The following is a 27,921-nucleotide window of genomic DNA, read 5'->3' on the forward strand; positions in this document are numbered from 1 at the left end:
AGCAGCTGGATATCATGTTGCAGTAAATTACATTCCTGTGGAGTGTCTTGAAACAGTTTTTGATAGATAGAGAGTAGTTTAATCATAGAAGTACTATTATTAGAATGTATTTGGGAAGATCTTTTAAGATCTCACTGTTAGATTTCATAGTCTCAAATTAACAAATCCACAAGGGCCGTGACGAGGATTCGAACCTGCGTCCCGGAGCATCCCAGACACTGCCTTAATCGACTGAGCTACGACAGGGTAAAAGGGTTGAAACCGAAGTTCTACTGAACTTACTGGATGCCGTAGCCTCTCCGAGGCACAAACCATGCTTTTACACAACCCCCCCCCCTTGCACCCGAGCTATGTCAATAGGCCGTTCTCCCTCTTCGCCCTTACATCATCACACACAGAGATCACACTAACGTGATGCATCAAATGAACAAATCCACAAGGACCGTGACGAGGATTCGAACCTGCGTCCGGGAGCATCCCAGACACTGCCTTAATCAACTGAGCTACGACAGGGTAAAAGGGTTGAAACCGATAACTGCCTATTGACATAGCTCGGGTGCAGGGGGGGTTGTGTAAAAGCCTGGTTTGTGCCTCGGAGAGGCTACGGGATCCAGTAAGTTCAGTAGAACTCCGGTTTCAACCCTTTTACCCTGTCGTAGCTCAGTCGATTAAGGCAGTGTCTGGGATGCTCCGGGACGCAGGTTCGAATCCTCGTCACGGCCCCTGTGGATTTGTTCATTTGATGCATCACGTTAGTGTGATCTCTGTGTGTGATTTCATGGTCTCGATGGCAATTTTACACTCAGATGGAGAGGTAGCAGGCTAGGCATCACTGTTGGGATAACTCTCGGTAAAAGCAGATACAGATAATAACATTGGTGGCGGATTACCTTGATAACTGTTGAACAGGTTGACGTGGCAGAGTTGTATCTAGGGACGCCGGTCCGGAGTCTCTAGAATGTAGTTGTTGTTGTTGTTCTTGCATTCTTTGATGCGATATGGTCTTGAAAATGTACTCTTAAATGGAGAGGTTGGGATAGGAAAATAGGCTAGAACGAAGTCTCCTACATTAAACTTTCTTACCCTAGTATTCTTGTCAAAGTGTGCTTTCATCTTATGTTGGGAGATCAGTAAATTAACACTAGCAAACGTATGTAATTGATCAAGTTTATGTCTCAAGTTTTAAAAAAAAACTGAAGCACATTAAGGGAATCACTGAAGGTGGTTGACGTCAAGGAATCTTTTTAAAGTTCTATGAGGACCATGACACTTACGCAACCCGTTCTCGCAAATTCGTAAAGTCAATATTGACTTATTAACTACGTGCATAGGTGATATACTAAACATAATAGATACCCTTAAAAAGATTCATAGAAAACACCGACCTTACCTAACCTTGTTAGTATCTTAAGATAAGCATCTCATTGCTTCGTAATTACAATTATTACTTAACCTATACCTATTATAGGTTAGGTAATAATTGTAATTACGAAGCTATAAGATGCTTATCTTAAGATACTAACAAGGTTAGGTAAGGTCGGTGTTTTCTATGAATCTTTTTAAGGGTATCTATTATGTTAAGTATGTCACCTATGCACATATTTAATGTCAATATTGACTTATTAAATTTGCGAGAACGGGTTGACTTACGACCGCAGAGTATCTCATAAGGAAATACTCCAAGGACTCATTAGGATGACTTCTGAAAATGCACATAAGGAGATCTAATTGCTTATCCCAATCCTTCTCAGTATCAATACAAAATTTCTTTATCAAAGACTTAATGGTTTGATGGCTACGTTCAAGAGATCCCCGTGAAGCAGGAAGATCTGGACTAGACAAGACTTGAGTGATGTTAAATTCTTGAAGGGTTTTCTTAAACAACTCATTGGTGAAATTAGTCCCAGTCACTTTTGTATCTCTTTCGGGAAACCTTACTGAGTGAAGATCTTCAACAGGTGCTTGACAACTGTAGCAGCAGTAATATTCTTAACGAGAACTGTTATTGGGAACCTGGTTGTAGGACACATTATAGTGATGATGTGCATGTTGCCTGCGTGGGTTTTTGGTAAAGGCCCAACAGTCAATTATTAACCTGGTAAAAAGTTCAGAAGGCACAGAAATAGGGATAAGGGGTGCTTTGGGATTACCTACATTTTTTTTTTTTGCCATTTGACAGGTATAACAATTACTAACATATATCTTGACATCTCGTGCCATGCTTGGCCAAATTTAGTCCTGTAAAAGGGCATTATAAGTTTTATGGATCCCATAATGTGACATTGGACCATGTGCGAGGGATATTATTTCGTCTCTTAGAGATGTTGTAGCCACTAGTTGATTCATGTCAGCCCAATCATCCTTTGAATTTACCGAACCTGTATCTACAGTACAATAATTGATTAGTGTCTGTATAATATCCTGGAATGGCATCGGTCTTAATCTGCGCTTGATAGAAAAGAGGGGTTAGTGACAAATCTGCTTATTGTAACTTACAGAACTTCAACTGGTTGAGATTAGGTTGGAGGCCTCGCACGTCTTGAGGGACAGCTGCTGCTACTTGTTGTGGTTGAGCGGCTTGTGCACGGGTAGTCACTAAAACAGGCTGGGAGGTGTCTGCTTATTCTTCTGTCACGGATACCTCTTCATCTGCTTCAAAAGTCATAGCGGGATCTTTTTCCTTGGTTGAGTCACATGCCTGGGGTTTGTCGCAGATGATCAAATTGGTGGAATCTTGATGGTTGACCAAGTCGTTGCCCAGGAGAAGTTGAATTCCTGGCATGGGGAAAGCTATTTTTCCCAAATAGCAACTTGGACATTTCCATGAATGAATGGACACGCCAGGTAGACTGTGGCGAGCGGAAATGGTGTAGTTGCAGTGAGATCAGTGATCAAGACAGTTTCTCTAGTGTAGGTGACTTGAAGTGCAGCGGCTTTTAGTAAAATAAGACTGCAGCGAAGCTGTGTCCATCAAGATGCGTAATGGGCTCTTATCCTCGAAATCTCAACCATTTGCTGACACAGTTCCTGGATACACATGTCTGTCAAAGAAAGCAAGATCACTAACAGGAACATTTACATGTAGTACAGGCATGGTAGGATTAGTGGGTTGATGCTTAGGCTTAGGTGAAAGAGTAGTGGTGGCTACAGGGTGGGGTCAGCCTCTACATCAAAGACACACTCATCTGTATTGAGCTGCTAAACACCACAAATAATATAGTGGAAGTGCAGATAATCAAAATAGAGATCTTAAATGTAGTTATTGTCCTTGTATATAAGTCACCGGAGGCAAATCATCAGCAGTTTAAGGACCAACTAATGAAAATAGAACACATAAGAACAAAGGCAACTGCAAAAGGCCCATTGGCCCATACGAGTCAGCGCCTATCTATAACCACCCAATCCCACTCATATACTTGTCCAACCCGCGCTTGAAACAATCGAGGGACACCACCTCCACCACGTTACGCGGCAATTGGTTCCACAAATCAACAACCTTGTTACTGAACCAGTATTTACCCAAGTCTTTCCTAAATCTAAACTTATCCAATTTATACCCATTGTTTCGTGTTCTGTCTTGTGTTGATATTTTTAATACCCTATTAATATCCCCCTGTTATGTCCATTCATCCACTTGTAAACCTCTATCATGTCACCCCTAACTCTTCGCCTTTCCAGTGAATGCGACTTAAGCTTTGTTAATCTTTCTTCATATGAAAGATTTCTAACTTGGGGAATTAACTTAGTCATCCTACGTTGGACACGTTCAAGTGAATTTATATCCATTCTATAATAAAGCGACCAAAACTGAACTGCATAATCTAAATGGGGCCTAACCAGCGTAAGATATAGTAGGCATCCTTCAGTCTCGGGAGACTATGGAGTTACGCCCTAGTTGTCAATTCTTGTGCAGCGTCTGGTGTGACTGATGAGGCCAATCCGAGAGTGGCAGTCCTTCCCACACCGAGCACAAACGAAGTCCGATTCTGGTCTGTCTTCCTGGCTACCGGCTTTCCTTCTCTGTCTCTTTGCCTCCGATTCCTTGGCAAGTGACTCCTCGAACTTGGAGAGACCTCTTTGAACAGACTGCCTCCAGGCTGAACGGTCTGCAGCCTGTGTCTCCCATATAGCTAGATCGACGTCCATGGCTTTCAGGTCCCTCTTGCATAAGTCTTTGTACCGTAGCTGGGGCTTGCCTGTTGGACGCTTTCCCTGCATCAGCTCTCCGTACAGGAGATCCTTGGGGATCCTGCCGTCGCCCATTCGCACAACGTGCCCGAGCCAGCGCATTCGTCTCTGTTTCAGCATTGTGTACATGCTGGTGATTCTTGCTCTCCCCAAGACGTTGTTGTTTGTCACCTTGTCCTGCCAGGTGATGTCCAAGATGTGTCGAAGGCAGCGCATGTGGTAGGTATTCAGCTGTCTTTCCTGACGGGCGCGGAGTGTCCAAGACTCACTGCCATAAAGAAGAGTGCTCAGGACACAGGCTCTGTAAACCTAAATCTTAGTATACTCAGTTAGCCTATTGTTGGTCCACACTCTCTTTGTCAGTCTGGACATGGTAGTAGATGCCTTACCGTTGCGTTTGTTTAGCTCCGTATCAAGAGAGAGGGAGTCAGAGATTGTGGAGCCCAGGTACACGAAGTCGTGAACGACTTCCAGTTTGGAATCAGAGATGCCGATGTCAGGTGGGGAGTCCACTCCTTGTCCCATGACTTGTGTTTTCTTCAGACTGATGGTGAGTCCGAAAGCCTGAGAGGCCTCGCTGAAGCGGGTTATGAGCCGTTGGAGGTCTTCAGCTGAGTGGGCAGTGACTGCTGCGTCGTCAGCAAAGAGGAAGTCGCGCAGACACCTCAGCCGAACCTTTGTCTTTGCTCTCAGCCTGGCGAGGTTAAAGAGCTTTCCATCCGACCTGGTCCGGAGGTAAATGCCTTCCGTGACAGATCCGAAGGCGTGCCGCAGCATAACTGCGAAGAAAATCCCGAATAGGGTTGGAGCCAGTACGCAGCCCTGCTTTACTCCACTTCGGATGTCAAAGGCGTCTGATTTTAGGCCATCAAAGACCACGGTGCCCCTCATGTTCTCGTGGAAAGATCTGATGATGCTGAGGAGCCTGGGTGGGCATCCGATCTTGGGGAGGATCTTGAACAGGCCATCCCTGCTGACGAGGTCGAAGGCCTTCCTCAGATCTATGAAGGCTACAAAGAGTGGCTGCTTCTGTTCCCTGCATTTCTCCTGCAGTTGTCTGAGGGAAAAGACCATGTCGATGGTGGACCTGCCAGCTCTGAATTCGCATTGTGATTCTGGATAGACTCTCTCTGCAAGTACTTGGAGCCTCTTCAATGCGACTCGAGCAAACAGCTTTCCGACAATACTGAGGAGGGAGATTCCACGGTAGTTGTTGCAGTCGCCCCTGTCACCTTTATTCTTATACAGTGTGACGATGTTGGCATCCCTCATGTCCTGTGGCACCTCTCCTTCTTCCCAGCAGAGGCAGAGAATTTCATGCAGCTCCATGAGCAGGCTACCTCTGCAGCACTTCAAGGTCTCAGCAGGAATGCCATCTTTGCCAGGAGCTTTACCAGAAGCAAGGGAGTCTAGGGCATCGCTGAGTTCTTCCAGGGTCGGTTCGCTGTCGAGCTCCATTAACACAGGCAGACACTCAATGGCGCTCAGGGCATCTTCGGTGACCACATTGTCCCTGGCGTATAGCTCAGAGTAGTGCTCGACCCAGCGCTTCAGCTGCAGTGTCTGGTCCTGAATCACCTCACCAGTGGCAGATTTCAGAGGAGCGGTCTTCCTCTGGATTGGGCCGAGGGCTTGCTTGATGCCGTCATACATTCCCCTTACATTACCTGTATCCGCTGCAGTCTGTATCTGGGAGCAGAGCTGGAGCCAATAGTTGTTGACACATCGCCTGGCGCTCTGCTGCACTTTGCAGCGGACGGCCCGAAGGATCTGTAAGTTGCGCTGACTTGGGCAGGCTTTGTAGGCTGCCAAGGCGTTCCTCTTCTCTTCGATTACAGGTGTCGTCTCTTCCGAGTGAGCCTCGAACCAGTCTGCTGACCTGCTGGTCTTCTTGCCAAAGGTGGAAATGGCAGCTTTGAACACAGCGTCTCTGAAGTGCTCCCATCTTTTACAGGCAGTGACCCCAGCTGGGCCAGGGAGAGCTTCCTCGAGCACGTGTGCAAAATCTTCCACCTTGTCCTGGTTGCGGGTCTTGGTGGTGTCGATGCGAGGTCTGCCCGCCTTTTTCGAGTGATGAATCTTGACCCTGCTACATACCAGGGAGTGGTCGGTGTCACAGACAGCACTCTGGTAGCTACGCGTAATCTTGACGCTGGGTAGACTTGCACGCCTGGTAAGAATCAGGTCAAGCTGGTGCCAGTGCTTGGATCTGGGGTGTCTCCAAGATACTCGGTGTTGAGGCTTTGTGCCGAAGAACGTGTTGGTGACACAAAGACCATGAAGGCAGCAGAGTTCTAGCAGACGTTGCCCGTTCTCATTCATCCTTCCTATGCCGAATTGACCCAGGCAAGTGGGCCAAATGTTGTGCTCGGCACCCACTCTGACGTTGAAGTCGCCGAGGATGAACAGTGGCTCCTTTGCAGGGATTCTCGCTATGACTCTGTTGAGGTCATCGTAGAATTTTTCCTTTGCCTCTGCTGGAGAAGTCAGGGTTGGTGCATATGCACTAATTACATTGACTGGTCCTGTTTGGGAGTACAGTTGCAGAGACATAATTCGTTCGGTTTCCCCCATCGGTGGCATAATGTGTCCCAACAGTGCATTCCTAACGGCAAATCCCACACCATGATCTCTGGTCTCATCTGGAGGTTTTCCTTGCCAGAAGAAAGAGAAGGTCCTCTCTCTCACAGATCCTGATCCTGGGAGCCTGGTCTCTTGGAGAGCAACAATATTCATCTGAAGCTTGCTCAGCTCCCTATCGATGATTGCTGTTTTTTGGGCGTCATTGATTTCTTGCAGGTCGTCAGAGAAACCTGGTGTCAGTGTCCTGACGTTCCATGTGCCCAGCTTTAGGGCAGTTGATATTTTCTTCTTTGGTTTGGTATTGCTTAGTGCAAAGTTGTCGGGCCGCTTGTCAGTTTTCACCCTAAACCCCACGCACCCAGTGAGGTTAACGGACCGTGGCGAGGCAACACCTTATTGGCTGGGGTTTGCCCAGCTTGAGGCGGGCGGTAGCTGCCCAGTGGGGCGCGATGACCCCTCCCACCGTCGGAAGCAACCCCTGGCGTCACACTCTTCGCCAATCGAGCAGAAGACTTAAAACCGGTAGACTGTCGCTTCCCGTGTTGGTTCGACGCTGTGAGGCGAAGCTGGAGTGTCCTCTCCAGGGCGCAAAGCCTGGGTAGGTAGATATGGAGGAGAAGCTGTTACCCATGCAGCAGGTCCCCCCTCTCCACGTTGCTGAAATTATCCAATAGAAAGGCAAATGCCAATACGCATGGTTCCAGCAACGTCGCAGGAGCTGCCAGAACGAGGTCGACGTCAACAACGAACTGCCTTAGGGGCTCCAACTCCGGATTTTTCCTCGAGGTTGACTCCTGAAGACTTCCCAAAAAATGGTATGGCCGCAAGGCAGCGCAGGTTTAAAATCAGGGTTTTCCTTCCCCTACATGGGCTGCCTTCCCAGGCTATCGAGTCCCATCTACCCGGAGCAGCTGGTTTTAAGGCGCCAGAGGCACGCCCTCGCCCCTTCTCCTGTCGGTAAAAGCAGTTCCGCCGGACTTAGACTAAGCCACCCGTGCAGGCCAGGAGTTGGACTTGGTTGTCAGAGGCTATTTGAGACGCATGCCGTATAGGAGCATTTTATAGGTCATGGGAGCTCGTCCCCCATTACCACCCCCTGGCTATGACAACCCCTTGGATATAGAGTAAGATATAGCTTAACCCTTAAAGTGCGCATCACGTCATATGAAGTGTAAATCGTTTTACCAGTCAACTGCCCTTCACGTCATATGACGATTATGGGTACCGCGCACGATTTGAATGGCCCGCGGTGTAGCTGGGGGTCCCATACGCTGCCAAGGGGCTCTAGTAAACAGCGGCCATTTTGAAAAAATTTCCCGCTCACGAACCGAAGGCATGGGAGGCCTCAGTTTAGCGAGAGTCACCATGGCGAGCGCACGGTCAAACGCCTCACGGGCACGCACCACTCAGTCCCTCACCCCAGAGCAAATAGCCCACGAATTATTCTCTGAAGGTGAAGAAAGTGTGTTTGATGATTCAGACAACGATGAGGATTATACACAGTTGTCGGGTGATAGTAGCAGCAGCAGTGAGAGTGAGAATGACCGCCATGCCATGGCGAGGCCTCTACGCTCACCCATGCCTCCTCGGCCAGTTTCTACCCCAATTCTACCACGACCTCACAGTTCCTGTGGATATTTTCTGTTTGAGGGTGATGAGTCAGAGGGAGGTGACTCCTTTTCTGGGTTTAGTGACTCAGATCAAAGTTTTATTGAGCCTGTGGCTGGTACCAGTGGTGTAACTGAGCGAGAAATTGTCGCGTCAGCAGCATCTCGCCCGGCCAAGCGCCACCGCATGGCACCACATGAGAGACCAAGACCCTCGTGTTCACGTGCATCCACCTCACGTGCATCCACCTCACGTGCACCCACCTCACGTGCACGTAGCCGCCGTGCTTCTCGCAGACGGTATTCAGCTCCTGGTCGCCGGTATGCATCGCTTCCTCGCCGTCTTTCCTCTGCATCTCGCAGGACGCCTGGTGTACTTGAGTGGAGTGATGGTGACGATTTTATTCCTAATATTCCTCACTTTGACGATAAAGATGTAGGGATTACAGACCTTTTCCCTAATCAAGGTGAGGACATGACTGAGATGGAATATTTTACAGCATTCTATGATGAACCACTCATGGAATACATTGTACACCAAACGAACCTGCATGCTGCTTACCTGATTGAGAGGGAAATCACAGAATCTTCACGACTGCAGCTTTGGAAAAATACCACAGTTGCGGAAATGTATGTGTTTTTGGCACTCTGTTGATGAAGCACTGTCACAAACATGCAATAAGTGACTATTGGAGCAAGGACAAGACAATACCAACACCTTTATTCGGGAAATATATGTCACGAGACAGGTTTCAGATACTCCTCAGGTGTCTACATTTTGGAAGTGTTCAGGACCGAACACTTGATGATAGACTGTGGCGAGTGAGGCACTACATGAACGATGTTATTGGAAAATTCAGAGATTTTTACGTACCAGCACAGAAGCTGGTGGTTGATGAATCTCTCGTACTTTTCAAGGGACGTGTTCCATTCAAACAGTACATTCCCTCAAAACGAAACCGATTTGGCCTGAAATTTTTGGTTCTTTGTGATTATGAGACAGGATACGTGTTACACATGATTCTGTACTCGGCTAGTGATGTAGACATTCCCGGTAACGACGAACATGGATTCTCGGGGAGTGTAGTGAAGACCATCATGGCTCCGTGGATGAACAAGGGACACATTTTATACACAGATAATTACTATACAAGTCCCTTGCTAGCTCGGTTCTTGCTAGAAAATAGAACCGGATTGGTTGGTACAGTAAAGCCACAACGAAGGGAAATGCCTGTGTTTGACAACGACATTGCAGTTGGTGAGTGTCAGAGAAGGAAAAGTGATAACATTCTGTCAGTTCGGTGGAAAGACAAAAGAGAGGTGAACTTGTTGACAACAATTCATGATGGAACAATGGTGAACAGTGGGAAAGGGAGCCATAAAACAAACGCACCACTATATAAGCCAGACTGTGTTTTAGACTATAATATCAACATGCGGTTGATTGATAAATCAGACATGATGATTGGCACTGCAGAGTGTGTGCGGAAGACATGTAGGTGGACGAAAAAAGTGTTCTTCCATCTTGTGGATATGAGCATGCTGAACTGTTTCAACATGTACCTTGTGAGAACTGGACGTAAGCCCACTTTCCGTGACTTTGTATTTGATGCTGCAATACAGTTATTGGAAAGTTTGCAAAAGATGTCCCAGGTATTCAGCGGCCCATCATAAACCCACTGTTGCAGCATGCTGGTACTCCACGCCTCGCTCACACTGAAGGCTTCCTAGCACACAAACTTAAGTATTTGCCACCTGCTGGGAAGCGTGCAATAGCCCAACGTGATTGCTTGGTGTGTAAAACAACGACACGTAGAGACAAGAAACGGAAGCTTGTGCAAACATGGTGTGAAACGTGTGGTATCCCATTATGTGCTGTCGACTGCTTCAATGACTACCACAGTCTAGAAATCTTCTAAGTGTGCTTCAAAGTGTGTATAGCGTGTGCGAGTGTGTAAATATGTAAACATATAAGCAGATAGCGTGTGCGTGTGTGTAAATATATACAAATATAAGCAGAACATACAATATAATAGACTGTAATGACATATTATATTGCCGTAATTGAAAACATTTGTGTGCGCCTGAGTATACTCAAATATGCAGCAATTATTGATACAAAATATGTTCAAACAGTATTTGAAACACAATTAGTGAAAAAAATTACATAAAATGCTCTTAGACATTGTAAATAAATAGCGCGAAAATATATTTGTGGCAACTCTGGCTGTTTGAGGACCGCGCACAACACCTCTGGGGCGCGTACTGCATGAGCGAACATGCAGATTGTGACGTCATCACCGAGCTTTCCGGCTCTATTGCAACAAAAGTAAGTACAATAGAATTTTTTTTATTTTTCCCGTGATCAGTGAACAAAACTTAACAGATTAGCAAAAAAAAAAAATATTTTTTTTGTTTCAAAATGACATGCCCCTGTGCGGATGGCAGGATATTAGACCCCGAGCATGTTAAGGGTTAAGAACCACAACAGGTGTCTTGTTACTAACGCTTCGATTAATAAATCCCAGTGTCCTATTCGCCTTATTATGAACATTCATCCTTTTGTTTTAAATTCTTACTAATCATAACTCCCAGATCCCTTTCGCAATCTCAACACCATCTAGCTCGTATCTTGTAACTCTATCATCATTACCTAGCCTCAGAATTTTACATTTATCAGCATTAAACTGCATTTGCCAATCATTTGACCATTTCAAAACCCTATCTAGATCAACTTGAAGTGATAGTGAGTCCTCCTACGAATTAATTTCCCTACCGATTTTCGTATCATCGGCAAATTTGCAAATGTTGCTACTCAAACCTGAATCTAAATCATTTATATATATTATAAACAACAGAGGTCACAGGACAGAGCCCTGAGGTACTCCACTAACAACATTATCCCACTCTGACTTAACCCCATTTATACTAACTCTCTGTTTCCTTTGGAATAGCCATGCCCTAATCCAAATTAATATAGCACCCCCAATACCATGAGCCTCTATTTTTTTAATTAGTCTTTCATGTGGCACTGTATCAAAAGCTTTGCTAAAATCAAGGTACACAACATCACAATCCTTACCACTATCAACTGCCTCAACTATGCTGGAATAAAAAGTTAGCAAATTTGTTAAACATGAACGGCCATTTGTAAAACCAGGTTGCGACTCATTTATTAATTTATGTTTTTCAAGATGGAGACGAATTGTATTTGCAATTATTGATTCAAGTAACTTTCCCAAAATAGACGTTAGGCTAATTGGCCGATAGTTTGACGCAAGTGATCTATCTCCTTTCTTAAAAATTTGTACCACATTCGCTACCTTCCATGACTCTGGCACTCTGCCTGACTCAATTGATTTATTAAATATGGTAGACAGTGGCTCGGAAAGCTCCTCTTTGCATTCTTTAAGCACCCTGGCAAACACTTCATCCGGCCCTGGGGATTTGTTTGGTTTTAGTTTTTCTAATTGTTTAATTACATCCTCCCTGGTAACTGCTAAACTAGTCAACCTGTCCTCATCCCCACCCACATAGACTGGTTCGGCTGAAGGCATATTGTTAAGTTCTTCTTTAGTAAATACAGATATAAAATAATTGTTAAAAATACTACTCATCTCCTTGTCATTATCCGTTATTTGACCTGTCTCAGATTTTAATGGACCTATCCTTTCCCTAGTCTTAGTTCGATATAACTGAAAAAACCCTTAAGGATTTGACTTTGCTTGCTCTGCTACGCGAACTTCATAGTTTCTTTTTGCTTTCCTAATCTCTTTTTTAACATTTCTAACCAGTTGTATGAATTCCTGTTCTAACCTGACTTCCCCATTCTTAATCCTTTTGTACCAAGCTCTCTTTTTACCTATAAGGTTCTTTAAATTATTTGTTATCCACTTTGGGTCATTAGTATTCGACCTATTCAATTTGTATGGTACACGACGTTCCTGTGCTTTGTTTAGATTATTCTTAAATAAGTTATATATTAAATCCACATCGAAATCCCCTTTTACGTCACCTATCGCTGGGTTCATGTCTCGCTCTAAGACCGGCCCACACCCCATACCAATCTCCAATCTATTTCCAAAATCTATTTCCAATCTATTTTTAATTGGAAACTATAGAGTTTCCAATGTATTTGACCCAAAAAATTTCTTAGGCTATTAAAATCAGCTTTTCGAAAATCTGGCACTTTAACAGAATTTTCTCCTACAGGTCTATTCCATTCTATGCTAAATCTGATTTCTTTGTGATCACTGTTCCCTAGCTCACTCCCTATTTCGATGTCATTAATTTGTGTTTCCCTGTTAGTTAACACTAAATCTAAAATATTATTTTCCCGTGTTGGTTCCATAATGTGTTGCGTAAGAAAGCAATCGTCAATTAATTCTAGAAAATCTTCTGCTTCACTATTCCCTGTTTTGTTCAACCAGTTTATTCAATTAAAATTAAAGTCACCCATGACGTAAATACTGTTAGATCTAGATGCCCTAGATATTTCATCCCATAGATGCTTTGCTTCCATTCTGTTTAAATTTGGTGGCCTATAAATAACTTCTATTATAATATTATTTGCTTTTTCGTATAATTCTATCAAAATAGTTTCTGTGTGTGGCTCAGTTTTGAATCCCTCTTTGAGCCTACATTTCAAATTGTCCCTAACATATATGGCTACTCCCCCTCCTCGTCTAATATATCTATCTGTGTGAAATAGTTTAAATCCATATATTTGATATTCAGCTAATAGTTCTCTATTTTCTACATTCACCCACGTTTCGGTAAGTGCAATAGTATATATTTTTTCTGTACAGACAAGAGCATTTAATTCGTTAATTTTATTTCTTAGACTTCTACTGTTAGTGTAATATACCCTAAGTGTATTGTTATTTTGAGGCCCTTCTCTTTCCCTGATCATTTTGCCAATTCCTTTCTCCCACAAACACATACTTTTATTATCTCCTTCCTCCAAATCAATTCCCATACCTCTATCTACTAACAGTTTAAACCAAAACAAACATCTCTAACCACTTCTTCCAACGAGTTCGCAACAGCAACAACCCCAGCTCTCGATAGATGCACCCCATCACGAGCATACATTTCATTTCTTCCAACGAAGTGTTCCCAGTTGTCTATGAAAGATATTGCATTTGATTTGCAATATCTTTCCAGCCGGCAATTGACACCAAGTGCCCTTGACATCCATTTATTTCCCACTCCCTTTCTTGGAAGAATGCAACATATGATCGGGATTCCTCTCTTGCTCCTAACTAATTCAATGGCTATCCTAAATCTCTGTATTAGTTCCTCACTCCTAACTCGCCCAACATCATTACCCCCTGCACTAATACAAATAATGGGTTTGTTCCCATTTCCCGCCATAATATTCATGTTTTCAACAATATCACCAATTCCAGCTCCCGGATAGCAAACCCATAATCTGTTCCCCCTATCTCTGGCACAAAACGTTCTGTCTAAATACCTCACCTGGGAATCTCCTACAACCAAAATTCACTTCGGTACCGCCCTAACTTTCTGAGCAGCCTGAGGGGCCTGCGCTCCGCTGTTCCTCGCTGCAGGCGCTCTACAGCACTCGTCCTCCAACACGGCAAACGAATTTGCCATCCATAGGGCGTCTGTAGGCGGCCTTGTCAAGGTCTTCTTAAGACCTTTGTCTTTCACTACTCTCCACGGTGAGGTCTCGTCAACACTGGTCTCCTCCTTCGTTTCCTCTCGAAGTCTCAGCCGTCGTACCTCCTCCCGCAGGGAATCCATCTCTGCTCTCAGAGCTCCAACCAAACTCACCAAATCATTAACTAATCCTTCCATTATTGCAATAATAATGTTACTCCAGAGCTCCAGCTAACACAACCTCTCACTGTGACAGCACCTGACTGACTGAAAAGGGGATACTTGTCCAACCCGCGCTTGAAACAATCGAGGGACCCCACATCCACCACGTTACGCGGTAATTGGTTCCACAAATCAACAACCCTGTTACTGAACCAGTATTTACCCAAGTCTGTCCTAAATGTAAACTTATCCAATTTATACCTATTGTTTCGTGTTCTGTCTTGTGTTGATACTTTTAATACCCTATTAATATCCCCTTTGTTATGTCCATTCACCCACTTGTAAACCTCTATCATGTCACCCGTAACTCTTCGCCTTTCCAGTGAATGCAACTTAAGCTTTGTTAATCTTTCTTCATATGAAAGATTTCTAATTTGGGGAATTAACTTAGTCATCCTACGCTGGACACGTTCAAGTGAATTTATATCCATTCTATAATATGGCGACCAAAACTGAACTGCATAATCTATATGGGGCCTAACTAGAGCTAGATATAGATTGAGAACCACACCAGGTGTCTTGTTACTAACGCTGCAATTAATAAATCCAAGTGTCCGATTTGCCTTATTAAGAACATTTATGCATTGATCCTTTTGTTTTAAATTCTTACTAATCATAACTCCCAGATCCCTTTTGCAATTCGACTTCGCAATCTCAACACCATCTAACTCCTATCTTGTAACCCTATCATCATTACCTAACCTCAGAACTTTACATTTATCAGCATTAAACTGCATCTGCCAATCCTTCGACCATTTCAAAACCCTATCTAGATCAACTTGAAGTGATAGTGAGTCCTCCTCCGAATTAATTTCCCTACCGATTTTCGTATCATCGGCAAATTTGCAAATGTTGCTACTCAAACCTGAATCTAAATCATTTATATATATTATAAACAAAAGGTCCCAGGACAGAGCCCTGAGGCACCCCACTTACAACATTTTCCCACTCTGACTTGACTCCATTTATACTAACTCTTTGTTTCCTTTGGTATAGCCATGCCCTAATCCAGCTTAATATAGCACCCCCCAATACCATGAGACTCTATCTTTTTAATCAGTCTTTCATGTGGCACTGTATCAAAAGCATTGCTAAAGTTAAGGTACACAACATCGCAATCCTTACCACTGTCAACTGCCTCAACAAAGCTAGGATAAAAGGATAACAAATTTGTTAAACATGAACGGCTATTTATAAAACCATGTTGCGACTCAATTATTAATTTATGTTTTTCAAGATGAAGACGAATTTTATTTGCTATTATAGATTCGAGTAACTTTCCCACAATAGACGTTAGGCTAATTGGATGATAGTTAGACGCAAGTGATCGATCTCCTTTCTTATGTTTAACAAATTTGTTATCTTTTTATTCTAGCATTGTTGAGGCAGTTGATAGTGGTAAGGATTGCGATGTTGTATACCTTGACTTTAGCAAAGCTTTTGATACAGTGCCACATGAAAGACTGATTAAAAAAATAGAGTCTCATGGTATTGGGGGTGCTATATTAAGCTGGATTAGGGCATGGCTATACCAAAGGAAACAGAGAGTTAGTATAAATGGAATCAAGTCAGAGTGGGAAAATGTTGTAAGTGGAGTGCCTCAAGGCTCTGTCCTGGGACCTCTGTTGTTTATAATATATATAAATGATTTAGATTCAGGTTTGAGTAGCAACATTTGCAAATTTGCCGATGATACGAAAATCGGTAGGGAAATTAATTCGGAGGAGGACTCACTATCACTTCAAGTTGATCTAGATAGGGTTTTGAAATGATCAAAGGATTGGCAGATGCAGTTTAATGCTGATAAATGTAAAGTTCTGAGGTTAGGTAATGATGATAGAGTTACAAGATACGAGCTAGATGGTGTTGTGATTGCGAAGTCGGATTGCGAAAGGGATCTGGGAGTTATGATTAGTAAGAATTTAAAACAAAAGGATCAATGCATAAATGTTCGTAATAAGGCAAATCGGACACTTGGATTTATTAATCGCAGCGTTAGTAACAAGACACCTGGTGTGGTTCTCAAGCTATATCTTGCTCTAGTTAGGCCCCATTTAGATTATGCAGTTCAGTTTTGGTCGCCATATTATAGAATGGATATAAATTCACTTGAACGTGTCCAGCGTAGGATGACTAAGTTAATTCCCCAAATTAGAAGTCTTTCATATGAAGAAAGATTAACAAAGCTTAAGTTGCATTCACTGGAAAGGCGAAGAGTTAGGGGCGACATGATAGAGGTTTACAAGTGGGTGAATGGACATAACAAGGGGGATATTAATAGGGTATTGAAAGTATCAACACAGGACAGAACACGAAACAATGGGTATAAATTGGATAAGTTTAGATTTAGGAAAGACTTGGGTAAATACTGGTTCAGTAACAGGGTTGTTGATTTGTGGAACCAATTGCCGCGTAACGTGGTGGAGGTGGGGTCCCTCGATTGTTTCAAGCGCGGATTGGACAAGTATATGAGTGGGATTGGGTGGTTATAGAATAGGAGCTGCCTCGAATGGGCCAATAGGCCTTCTGCAGTTACCTTTGTTCTTATGTTCTTATGTTCTTAAAAACTGGTATCACATTAGCAACTTTCCAAAACTCTGTCACTCTGCCTTACTCTATTGATTTATTAAATATGGTTGACAGTGGGTCACAATGCTCCTCTTTGCATTCTTTAAGCACCCTGGCAAACACTTCATCAGCCCTGGGGATTTTTTTGGTTTGAGTTTTACTATTTGTTTAAGAACATCCTCCCTAGTAACTGTTAAACTCATCAACCTGTCCTCGTCCCCACCCACATAGACTTGTTCGGCTGAAGGCATATTGTTAAGTTCCTCTTTAGTAAATACAGATACAAAATATTTATTAAAAATACTACTCATCTCTTCATCACTATCTGTTATTTGACCTGTCTCAGTTTTTAATGGACCTATCCTTTCCCTAGACTTAGTACGATATAACTGAAAAAACCCTTTAGGATTTGTCTTTCCTTGCCCTGCTATGCGAACTTCATAGTTTCTTTTTGCTTTCCTTATCTCTGTTTTAACATTTCTAACCAGTTGTACGAATTCCTGTTCTAAAGTGACCTCCCCATTTTTAATCCTTTTGTACCAAGCTCTCTTTTTACCTATAACATAAGAAGAACATAAGAACAAAAGAACAAAGGTAACTGCAGAAGGCCTATTGGCCCATACGAGGCAGCTCCTATTCTATAACCACCCAATCCCACTCATATACTTGTCCAACCCGTGCTTGAAACAATCGAGGGACCCCACCTCCACAGTGTTACGCGGCAATTGGTTCCACAAATCAACAACCCTGTTACTGAACCAGTATTTACCCAAGTCTTTCCTAAATCTAAACTTATCCAATTTATATCCATTGTTTCGTGTTCTGTCCTGTGTTGATACTTTTAATACCCTATTAATATCCCCCCGGTTATGTCCATTCATCCACTTGTAAACCTCTATCATGTCACCCCTAACTCTTCGCCTTTCCAGTGAATGCAACTTAAATAAATAAATTCATAAGTGAATGCAACTTAAATAAGGTTCTTCAAATTCTTTGTTATCCACTTTGGGTCATTAGTATTCGATCTATTCAATTTGTATGGTATACTACGTTACTGTGCTTTGTTTAGAATATTCTTAAATAAGTTATATATTGAATCCACATCGAAATCCCCATTTACGTCACCTATCGCTGGGTTCATGTCTCGCTCCAAGACCGGCCCCCACCCCATACCCAAGACTTTCCAATCAATTTGAACCAAAAAATTTCTTAGGCTATTAAAATCAGCTTTTCGAAAATCGGGCACTGTAACAGAATTTTCTCATACAAGTCTATTCCATTCTATGCTAAATCTGATTTCTTTGTGATCACTGTTCCCTAGCTCACTCCCTATTTCGATGTCATTAATTTGTGTTTCCCTGTTAGTTAACACTAAATCTAAAATATTACTTTCCCGTGTTGGTTCCTTAGTGTGTTGCGTAAGAAAGCAATCGTCAATTAATTCTAGAAAATCTCCTGCTTCACTATTCCCTGTTTTGTTCAACCAGTTTATTCCACTAAAATTAAAGTCACCCATGACGTAAATACTGTTAGATCTAGATGCCCTAGATATTTAATCCCATAGATGCTTTGCTTCCATTCTGTCTAAATTTGGTGGCCTATAAATAACTTCTATTATAATATTATTTGCTTTTTCGAATAATTCAATCCAAATAGTTTCTGTGTGTGGCTCAGTTTTGATTCCCTCTTTGAGACTACATTTCAAATTGTCCCTAACATATATGGCTACTGCTCCTCCTCGTCTAATATATCTATCTGTGTGAAATAGTTTAAATCCATATATTTGATATTCAGCTAATAGTTCTCTATTTTCTACATTCACCCACGTTTCGGTAAGTGCAATAGTATATATTTTTTCTGTACAGACAAGAGCATTTAATTCGTTAATTTTATTTCTTAGACTTCTACTTTTAGTGTAATATACCCTAAGTGTATTGTTATTTTGAGGCCCTTCTCTTTCCCTGATCATTTTGCCAATTCCTTTCTCCCACAAACACATACTTTTATTATCTCCTTCCTCCAAATCAGTTCCCATACCTCTATCTACTAACAGTTTAAACCCAAACAAACACCTCTAACCACTTCTTCCAACGAGTTCGCAACAGCAACAATCCCAGCTCTCGATAGATGCACCCCATCACGAGCATACATTTCATTTCTTCCATAGAAGTGTTCCCAGTTGTCTATGAAACATATTGCATTTGATTTGTAATATCTTTCCAGCCGGCAATTGACACCAAGTGCCCTTGACATCCATTCATTTCCCACTCCCTTTCTTGGAAGAATGGCACATATGATCGGGATTCCTCCCTTGCTCCTAACTAATTCAATGGCTGTCCTGAATCTCTGTATTAGTTCCTCACTCCTAACTCGTCCAACATCATTACCCCCTGCACTAATACAAATAATGGGTTTGTTTCCATTTCCTGTCATAATATTATTCATGTTTCCAACAATATCAACAATTCCAGCTCCCGGATAGCAAACCTTTAATCTTTTCACCCTGTCTCTGGCACAAAACGTTCTGTCTAAATACCTAACCTGGGAATCTCCCACAACCAAAATTCGCTTCGATTCTCCCTTTTCCTTTCGAGCAGTTTGAGGGACCTGCGCTTCAATACTCCTCGTTACTTTGTCTTTGCCACCTCGTTGAACAACAGGTTGAACACTGCACTCGTCGTCTAATACGTCAAATGCGTTAAAAGTCCTTAGGTGTAGGCTATTAGTTGTCGGTTTTGCCAAGGTCTTCTTAAGACCCCTGTCTTTCACAACTTAACAAAACGAGGTGTTCTTATTATTGGTCCCGTCAGTCCTTCTTAATGAGGTCCCGTCAACACTGGCCTCCTCCTTCGTTTCCTCCCGAAGTTTCAGCCGTCGTACCTCCTCCCGCAGGGAATCCATCTCTGCTCTCAGAGCTCCAACCAGACTCACCAAATCTTTCACAAATCCTTCCATTATTGCAATAATAATGTTATTAGAATCAGAGCTCCAGCTAACACAACCTCTCACTGTGACTGCACCTGACTATCTCACTGTGACTGAATCAACTTGAAGTGATAGTGAGTCCTCCTCCGAATTAATTTCCTTACCGATTTTCGTACCATCGGCAAATTTGCAAATGTTGCTACTCAAACCTGAATCTAAATCATTTATATATATTATAAACAACAGAGGTCCCAGGACAGAGTCCTGAGGCACCCCACTTCCAACATTTTCCCACTCTGACTTGACTCCATTTATACTAACTCTCTGTTTCCTTTGGTATAGCCATGCCCTAATCCAGCTTAATATAGCACCCCCAATACCATGAGACTATCTTTTTAATCAGTCTTTCATGTGGCACTGTATCAAAAGCTTTGCTAAAGTCAAGGTACACAACATCGCAATCTTTACCACTATCAACTGCCTCAACAATGCTAGAATAAAAAGATAACAAATTTGTTAAACATGAACGGCCATTTATAAAACCATGATGCGACTCAATTATTAATTTATGTTTTTCAAGATGAAGACGCATTTTATTTGCTATTATAGATTCGAGTAACTTTCCCACAATAGACGTTAGGCTAATTGGTCGATAGTTAGACGCAAGTGATCTATCTCCTTTCTTAAAAACTGGTATCACATTAGCAACTTTCCAAAACTCTGGCACTCTGCCTGACTCTATTGATTTATTAAATATGGTTGACAGTGGGTCACAAAGCTCCTCTTTGCATTTTTTAAGCACCCTGGCAAACACTTCATCCGGCCCTGGGGATTATTTTGGTTTGAGTTTTACTATTTGTTTGAGAACATCCTCTCAGGTAACTGCTAAACTCGTCAACCTGTCCTCGTCCCCACCCACATAGACTTGTTCGGCTGAAGGCATATTGTTAAGTTCCTCTTTAGTAAATACAGATACAAAATATTTATTAAAAATTCTACTCATCTCTTCATCACTATCTATTAATTGACCTGTCTCAGTTTTTAATGGACCTATCCTTTCCCTAGTCTTAGTACGATATAACTAAAAAAAAACTTTAGGATTTGTCTTTGCTTGCCCTGCTATGCGAACTTCATAGTTTTTTTGCTTTCCTTATCTCTTTTTTAACATTTCTAACCAGTTGTACGAATTCCTGTTCTAAAGTGACCTCTCCATTTTTAATCCTTTTGTACCAAGCTCTCTTTTTACCTATAAGGTTCTTCAAATTCTTTGTTATCCACTTTGGGTCATTAGTATTCGATCTATTCAATTTGTATGGTATACTACGTTCCTGTGCTTTGTTTAGAATATTCTTAAATAAGTTATATATTGAATCCACATCGAAATCCCCATTTACGTCACCTATCGCTGGGTTCATGTCTCGCTCCAAGACCGGTCCCCACCCCATACCCAAGACTTTCCAATCAATTTGACCCAAAAAATTTCTTAGGCTATTAAAATCATCTTTTCGAAAATCTGGCACTTTAACAGAATTTTCTCCTACAAGTCTATTCCAATCTATGCTAAATCTGATTTCTTTGTGATCACTGTTCCCTAGCTCACTCCCTATTTCGATGTCATTAATTTGTGTTTCCCTGTTAGTTAACACTAAATCTAAAATATTCTTTTCCCGTGTTGGTTCCTTAATGTGTTGCGTAAGAAAGCAATCGTCAATTAATTCTAGAAAATCTTCTGCTTCACTATTCCCTGTTTTGTTCAACCAGTTTATTCCACTAAAATTAAAGTCACCCATGACGTAAATACTGTTAGATCTAGATGCCCTAGATATTTCATCCTATAGATGCTTTTTCTTCCATTCTGTCTAAATTTGGTGACCTATAAATAACTCCTATTATAATATTATTTGCTTTTTCGTATAATTCTATCAAAATAGTTTCTGTGTGTGGTTTAGTTTTGATTCCCTCTTTGAGACTACATTTCAAATTGTCCCTAACATATATGGCTACTCCCCCCTTCTCGTCTAATATATCTATCTGTGTGAAATAATTTAAATCCATTTATTTGATATTCAGCTAATAGTTCTCTATTTTCTACATTCATCCACGTTTCGGTTATTGCAATAATATCATTTTTTACTGTGCAGACAAGAGCATTTAATTCGTTAATTTTATTTCTTAGACTTCTACTGTTAGTGTAATATACCCTAAGTGAATTGTTATTTTAAGGCCCTTCTCTTTCCCTGATCATTTTGCCAATTCCTTTCTCCCACAAACACATACTTTTATTATCTCCTTCCTCCAAATCAATTCCCATACCTCTATCTACTAACAGTTTAAACCCAAACAAACACCTCTAACCACTTCTTCCAACGAGTTCGCAACAGCAACAACCCCAGCTCTCGATAGATGCACCCCATCATGAGCATACATTTCATTTCTTCCATAGAAGTGTTCCCAGTTGTCTATGAAAGATATTGCATTTGATTTGCAATAACTTTCCAGCCGTCAATTGACACCAAGTGCCCTTGACATCCATACATTACCCAATTCCCTTTTTTGGAAGAATGCCACATATGATCGGGATTCCTCCCTTGCTCCTAACTAATTCTATGGCTGTCCTGAATCTCTGTATTAGTTCCTCACTCCTAACTCGTCCAACATCATTACCCCCTGCACTAATACAAATAATGGGTTTGTTTCCATTTCCTGTCATAATATTATTCATGTTTCCAACAATATCACCAATTCCAGCTCCCGGATAGCAAACCCTTAATCTGTTCCCCCTGTCTCTGGCACAAAACGTTCTGTCTAAATACCTCACCTGGGAATCTCCCACAACCAAAATTCACTTCGATTCTCCCTTTTCCTTTCGAGCAGTTTGAGGGACCTGCGCTTCAATACTCCTCGTTACTTTGTCTTTGCCACCTCGTTGAACAACAGGTTGAACACTGCACTCGTCGTCTAATACGTCAAATGCGTTAAAAGTCCTTAGGTGTAGGCTATTAGTTGTCGGTTTTGCCAAGGTCTTCTTAAGACCCCTGTCTTTCACAACTTAACAAAACGAGGTGTTCTTATTATTGGTCCCGTCAGTCCTTCTTAATGAGGTCCCGTCAACACTGGCCTCCTCCTTCGTTTCCTCCCGAAGTTTCAGCCGTCGTACCTCCTCCCGCAGGGAATCCATCTCTGCTCTCAGAGCTCCAACCAGACTCACCAAATCTTTCACAAATCCTTCCATTATTGCAATAATAATGTTATTAGAATCAGAGCTCCAGCTAACACAACCTCTCACTGTGACTGCACCTGACTATCTCACTGTGACTGAATCAACTTGAAGTGATAGTGAGTCCTCCTCCGAATTAATTTCCTTACCGATTTTCGTACCATCGGCAAATTTGCAAATGTTGCTACTCAAACCTGAATCTAAATCATTTATATATATTATAAACAACAGAGGTCCCAGGACAGAGTCCTGAGGCACCCCACTTCCAACATTTTCCCACTCTGACTTGACTCCATTTATACTAACTCTCTGTTTCCTTTGGTATAGCCATGCCCTAATCCAGCTTAATATAGCACCCCCAATACCATGAGACTATCTTTTTAATCAGTCTTTCATGTGGCACTGTATCAAAAGCATTGCTAAAGTCAAGGTACACAACATCGCAATCTTTACCACTATCAACTGCCTCAACAATGCTAGAATAAAAAGATAACAAATTTGTTAAACATGAACGGCCATTTATAAAACCATGATGCGACTCAATTATTAATTTATGTTTTTCAAGATGAAGACGCATTTTATTTGCTATTATAGATTCGAGTAACTTTCCCACAATAGACGTTAGGCTAATTGGTCGATAGTTAGACGCAAGTGATCTATCTCCTTTCTTAAAAACTGGTATCACATTAGCAACTTTCCAAAACTCTGGCACTCTGCCTGACTCTATTGATTTATTAAATATGGTTGACAGTGGGTCACAAAGCTCCTCTTTGCATTCTTTAAGCAAATACCTCACCTGGGACTGATTAAAAAAATAGAGTCTCATGGTATTGGGGGTGCTATATTAAGCTGGATTAGGGCATGGCTATACCAAAGGAAACAGAGAGTTAGTATAAATGGAATCAAGTCAGAGTGGGAAAATGTTGTAAGTGGAGTGCCTCAAGGCTCTGTCATAAGAACATAAGAACATAAGAACAAAGGTAACTGCAGAAGGCCTATTGGCCCATACGAGGCAGCTCCTATTCTATAACCACCCAATCCCACTCATATACTTGTCCAACCCGTGCTTGAAACAATCGAGGGACCCCACCTCCACAATGTTACGCGGCAATTGGTTCCACAAATCAACAACCCTGTTACTGAACCAGTATTTACCCAAGTCTTTCCTAAATCTAAACTTATCCAATTTATATCCATTGTTTCGTGTTCTGTCCTGTGTTGATACTTTTAATACCCTATTAATATCCCCCCGGTTATGTCCATTCATCCACTTGTAAACCTCTATCATGTCACCCCTAACTCTTCGCCTTTCCAGTGAATGCAACTTAAGCTTTGTTAATCTTTCTTCATATGAAAGATTTCTAATTTGGGGAATTAACTTAGTCATCCTACGCTGGACACGTTCAAGTGAATTTATATCCATTCTATAATATGGCGACCAAAACTGAACTGCATAATCTAAATGGGGCCTAACTAGAGCAAGATATAGCTTGAGAACCACACCAGGTGTCTTGTTACTAACGCTGCGATTAATAAATCCAAGTGTCCGATTTGCCTTATTACGAACATTTATGCATTGATCCTTTTGTTTTAAATTCTTACTAATCATAACTCCCAGATCCCTTTCGCAATCCGACTTCGCAATCACAACACCATCTAGCTCGTATCTTGTAACTCTATCATCATTACCTAACCTCAGAACTTTACATTTATCAGCATTAAACTGCATCTGCCAATCCTTTGACCATTTCAAAACCCTATCTAGATCAACTTGAAGTGATAGTGAGTCCTCCTCCGAATTAATTTCCCTACCGATTTTCGTATCATCGGCAAATTTGCAAATGTTGCTACTCAAACCTGAATCTAAATCATTTATATATATTATAAACAACAGAGGTCCCAGGACAGAGCCTTGAGGCACTCCACTTACAACATTTTCCCACTCTGACTTGATTCCATTTATACTAACTCTCTGTTTCCTTTGGTATAGCCATGCCCTAATCCAGCTTAATATAGCACCCCCAATACCATGAGACTCTATTTTTTTAATCAGTCTTTCATGTGGCACTGTATCAAAAGCTTTGCTAAAGTCAAGGTATACAACATCGCAATCCTTACCACTATCAACTGCCTCAACAATGCTAGAATAAAAAGATAACAAATTTGTTAAACATGAACGGCCATTTATAAAACCATGTTGCGACTCAATTATTAATTTATGTTTTTCAAGATGAAGACGAATTTTATTTGCTATTATAGATTCGAGTAACTTTCCCACAATAGACGTTAGGCTAATTGGTCGATAGTTAGACGCAAGTGATCTATCTCCTTTCTTAAAAACTGGTATCACATTAGCAACTTTCCAAAACTCTGGCACTCTGCCTGACTCTATTGATTTATTAAATATGGTTGACAGTGGGTCACAAAGCTCCTCTTTTCCAAGAAAGGGAGTGGGAAATGAATGGATATCGAGGGCACTTGGTGTCAATTGCCGGCTGGAAAGATATTGCAAATCAAATGCAATATCTTTCATAGACAACTGGGAACACTTCTATGGAAGAAATGAAATGTATGCTCGTGATGGGGTGCATCTATCGAGAGCTGGGGTTGTTGCTGTTGCGAACTCGCTAGAAGAAGTGGTTAGAGGTGTTTGTTTGGGTTTAAACTGTTAGTAGATAGAGGTATGGGAATTGATTTGGAGGAAGGAGGTAATAAAAGTATGTGTTTGTGGGAGAAAGGAATTGGCAAAACGATCAGGGAAAGAGAAGGTCCGCAAAATAACAATTCACTTAGGGTATATTACACTAACAGTAGAAGTCTAAGAAATAAAATTAACGAATTAAATGCTCTTGTCTGCACAGAAAAAATAGATATTATTGCACTTACCGAAACGTGGATGAATGTAGAAAATAGAGAACTATTAGCTGAATATCAAATATATGGATTTAAACTATTTCACACAGATAGATATATTAGACGAGGAGGTGGAGTAGCCATATATGTTAGGGACAATTTGAAATGTAGTCTCAAAGAGGGAATCAAAACAGAGCCACACTCAGAAACTATTTGGATTGAATTAAACGAAAAAGCTAATAATATTATAATAGGAGTAATATATAGGCCACCAAATTTAGACAGAATGGAAGCAAAGCATCTATGGGATGAAATATCTAGAGCATCTAGATCTAACAGTATTTATGTCATGGGTGACTTTAATTTTAGCGGAATAAACTGGTTGAACAAAACAGGGAATAGTGAAGCAGAAGATTTTCTAGAATTAATTGACGATTGCTTTCTTACGCAACACATTAAGGAACCAACACGGGAAAATAATATTTTAGATTTAGTGTTAACTAACAGGGAAACGCAAATTAATGACATCGAAATAGGGAGTGAGCTAGGGAGCAGTGATCACAAAGAAATCAGATTTAGCATAGAATGGAATAGACCAGTAGGAGAAAATTCTGTTAAAGTGCCAGATTTTCGAAAAGCTGATTTTAATAGCCTAAGAAATTTTTTGGGTCAAATTGATTGGAAAGGCTTGGGTATGGGGTGTGGGCCGGTCTTGGAGCGAGACATGAACCCAGCGATAGGTGACTTAAATGGGGATTTCGATGTGGATTCAATATATAACTTATTTAAGAATATTCTAAACAAAGCACAGGAACGTAGTATACCATACAAATTGAATAGATCGTATACTAATGACCCAAAGTGGATAACAAAGAATTTGAAGAACCTTATAGGTAAAAAGAGAGCTTGGTACAAAAGGATTAAAAATGGGGAGGTCACTTTAGAACAGGAATTCGTACAACTGGTTAGAAATGTTAAAAAAGAGATAAGGAAAGCAAAAAGAAACTATGAAGTTCGCATAGCAGGGCAAGCAAAGACAAATCCTAAAGGGTTTTTTCAGTTATATCGTACTAAGACTAGGGAAAGGATAGGTCCATTAAAAACTGAGACAGGTCAAATAACAGATAGTGATGAAGAGATGAGTAGTATTTTTAATAAATATTTTGTATCTGTATTTACTAAAGAGGAACTTAACAATATGCCTTCAGCCGAACAAGTCTATGTGGGTGGGGACGAGGACAGGTTGACGAGTTTAGCAGTTACCAGGGAGGATGTTCTTAAACAAATAGTAAAACTCAAACCAAACAAATCCCCAGGGCCGGATGAAGTGTTTGCTAGGGTGCTTAAAGAATGCAAAGAGGAGCTTTGTGACCCACTGTCAACCATATTTAATAAATCAATAGAGTCAGGCAGAGTGCCAGAGTTTTGGAAAGTTGCTAATGTGATACCAGTTTTTAAGAAAGGAGATAGATCACTTGCGTCTAACTATCGACCAATTAGCCTAACGTCTATTGTGGGAAAGTTACTCGAATCTATAATAGCAAATAAAATTCGTCTTCATCTTGAAAAACATAAATTAATAATTGAGTCGCAACATGGTTTTATAAATGGCCGTTCATGTTTAACAAATTTGTTATCTTTTTATTCTAGCATTGTTGAGGCAGTTGATAGTGGTAAGGATTGCGATGTTGTATACCTTGACTTTAGCAAAGCTTTTGATACAGTGCCACATGAAAGACTGATTAAAAAAATAGAGTCTCATGGTATTGGGGGTGCTATATTAAGCTGGATTAGGGCATGGCTATACCAAAGGAAACAGAGAGTTAGTATAAATGGAATCAAGTCAGAGTGGGAAAATGTTGTAAGTGGAGTGCCTCAAGGCTCTGTCCTGGGACCTCTGTTGTTTATAATATATATAAATGATTTAGATTCAGGTTTGAGTAGCAACATTTGCAAATTTGCCGATGATACGAAAATCGGTAGGGAAATTAATTCGGAGGAGGACTCACTATCACTTCAAGTTGATCTAGATAGGGTTTTGAAATGGTCAAAGGATTGGCAGATGCAGTTTAATGCTGATAAATGTAAAGTTCTGAGGTTAGGTAATGATGATAGAGTTACAAGATACGAGCT

Source organism: Procambarus clarkii, chromosome 7 (assembly GCF_040958095.1).
Source record: "Procambarus clarkii isolate CNS0578487 chromosome 7, FALCON_Pclarkii_2.0, whole genome shotgun sequence".
In the NCBI taxonomy this organism is placed as follows: domain Eukaryota; kingdom Metazoa; phylum Arthropoda; class Malacostraca; order Decapoda; family Cambaridae; genus Procambarus; species Procambarus clarkii.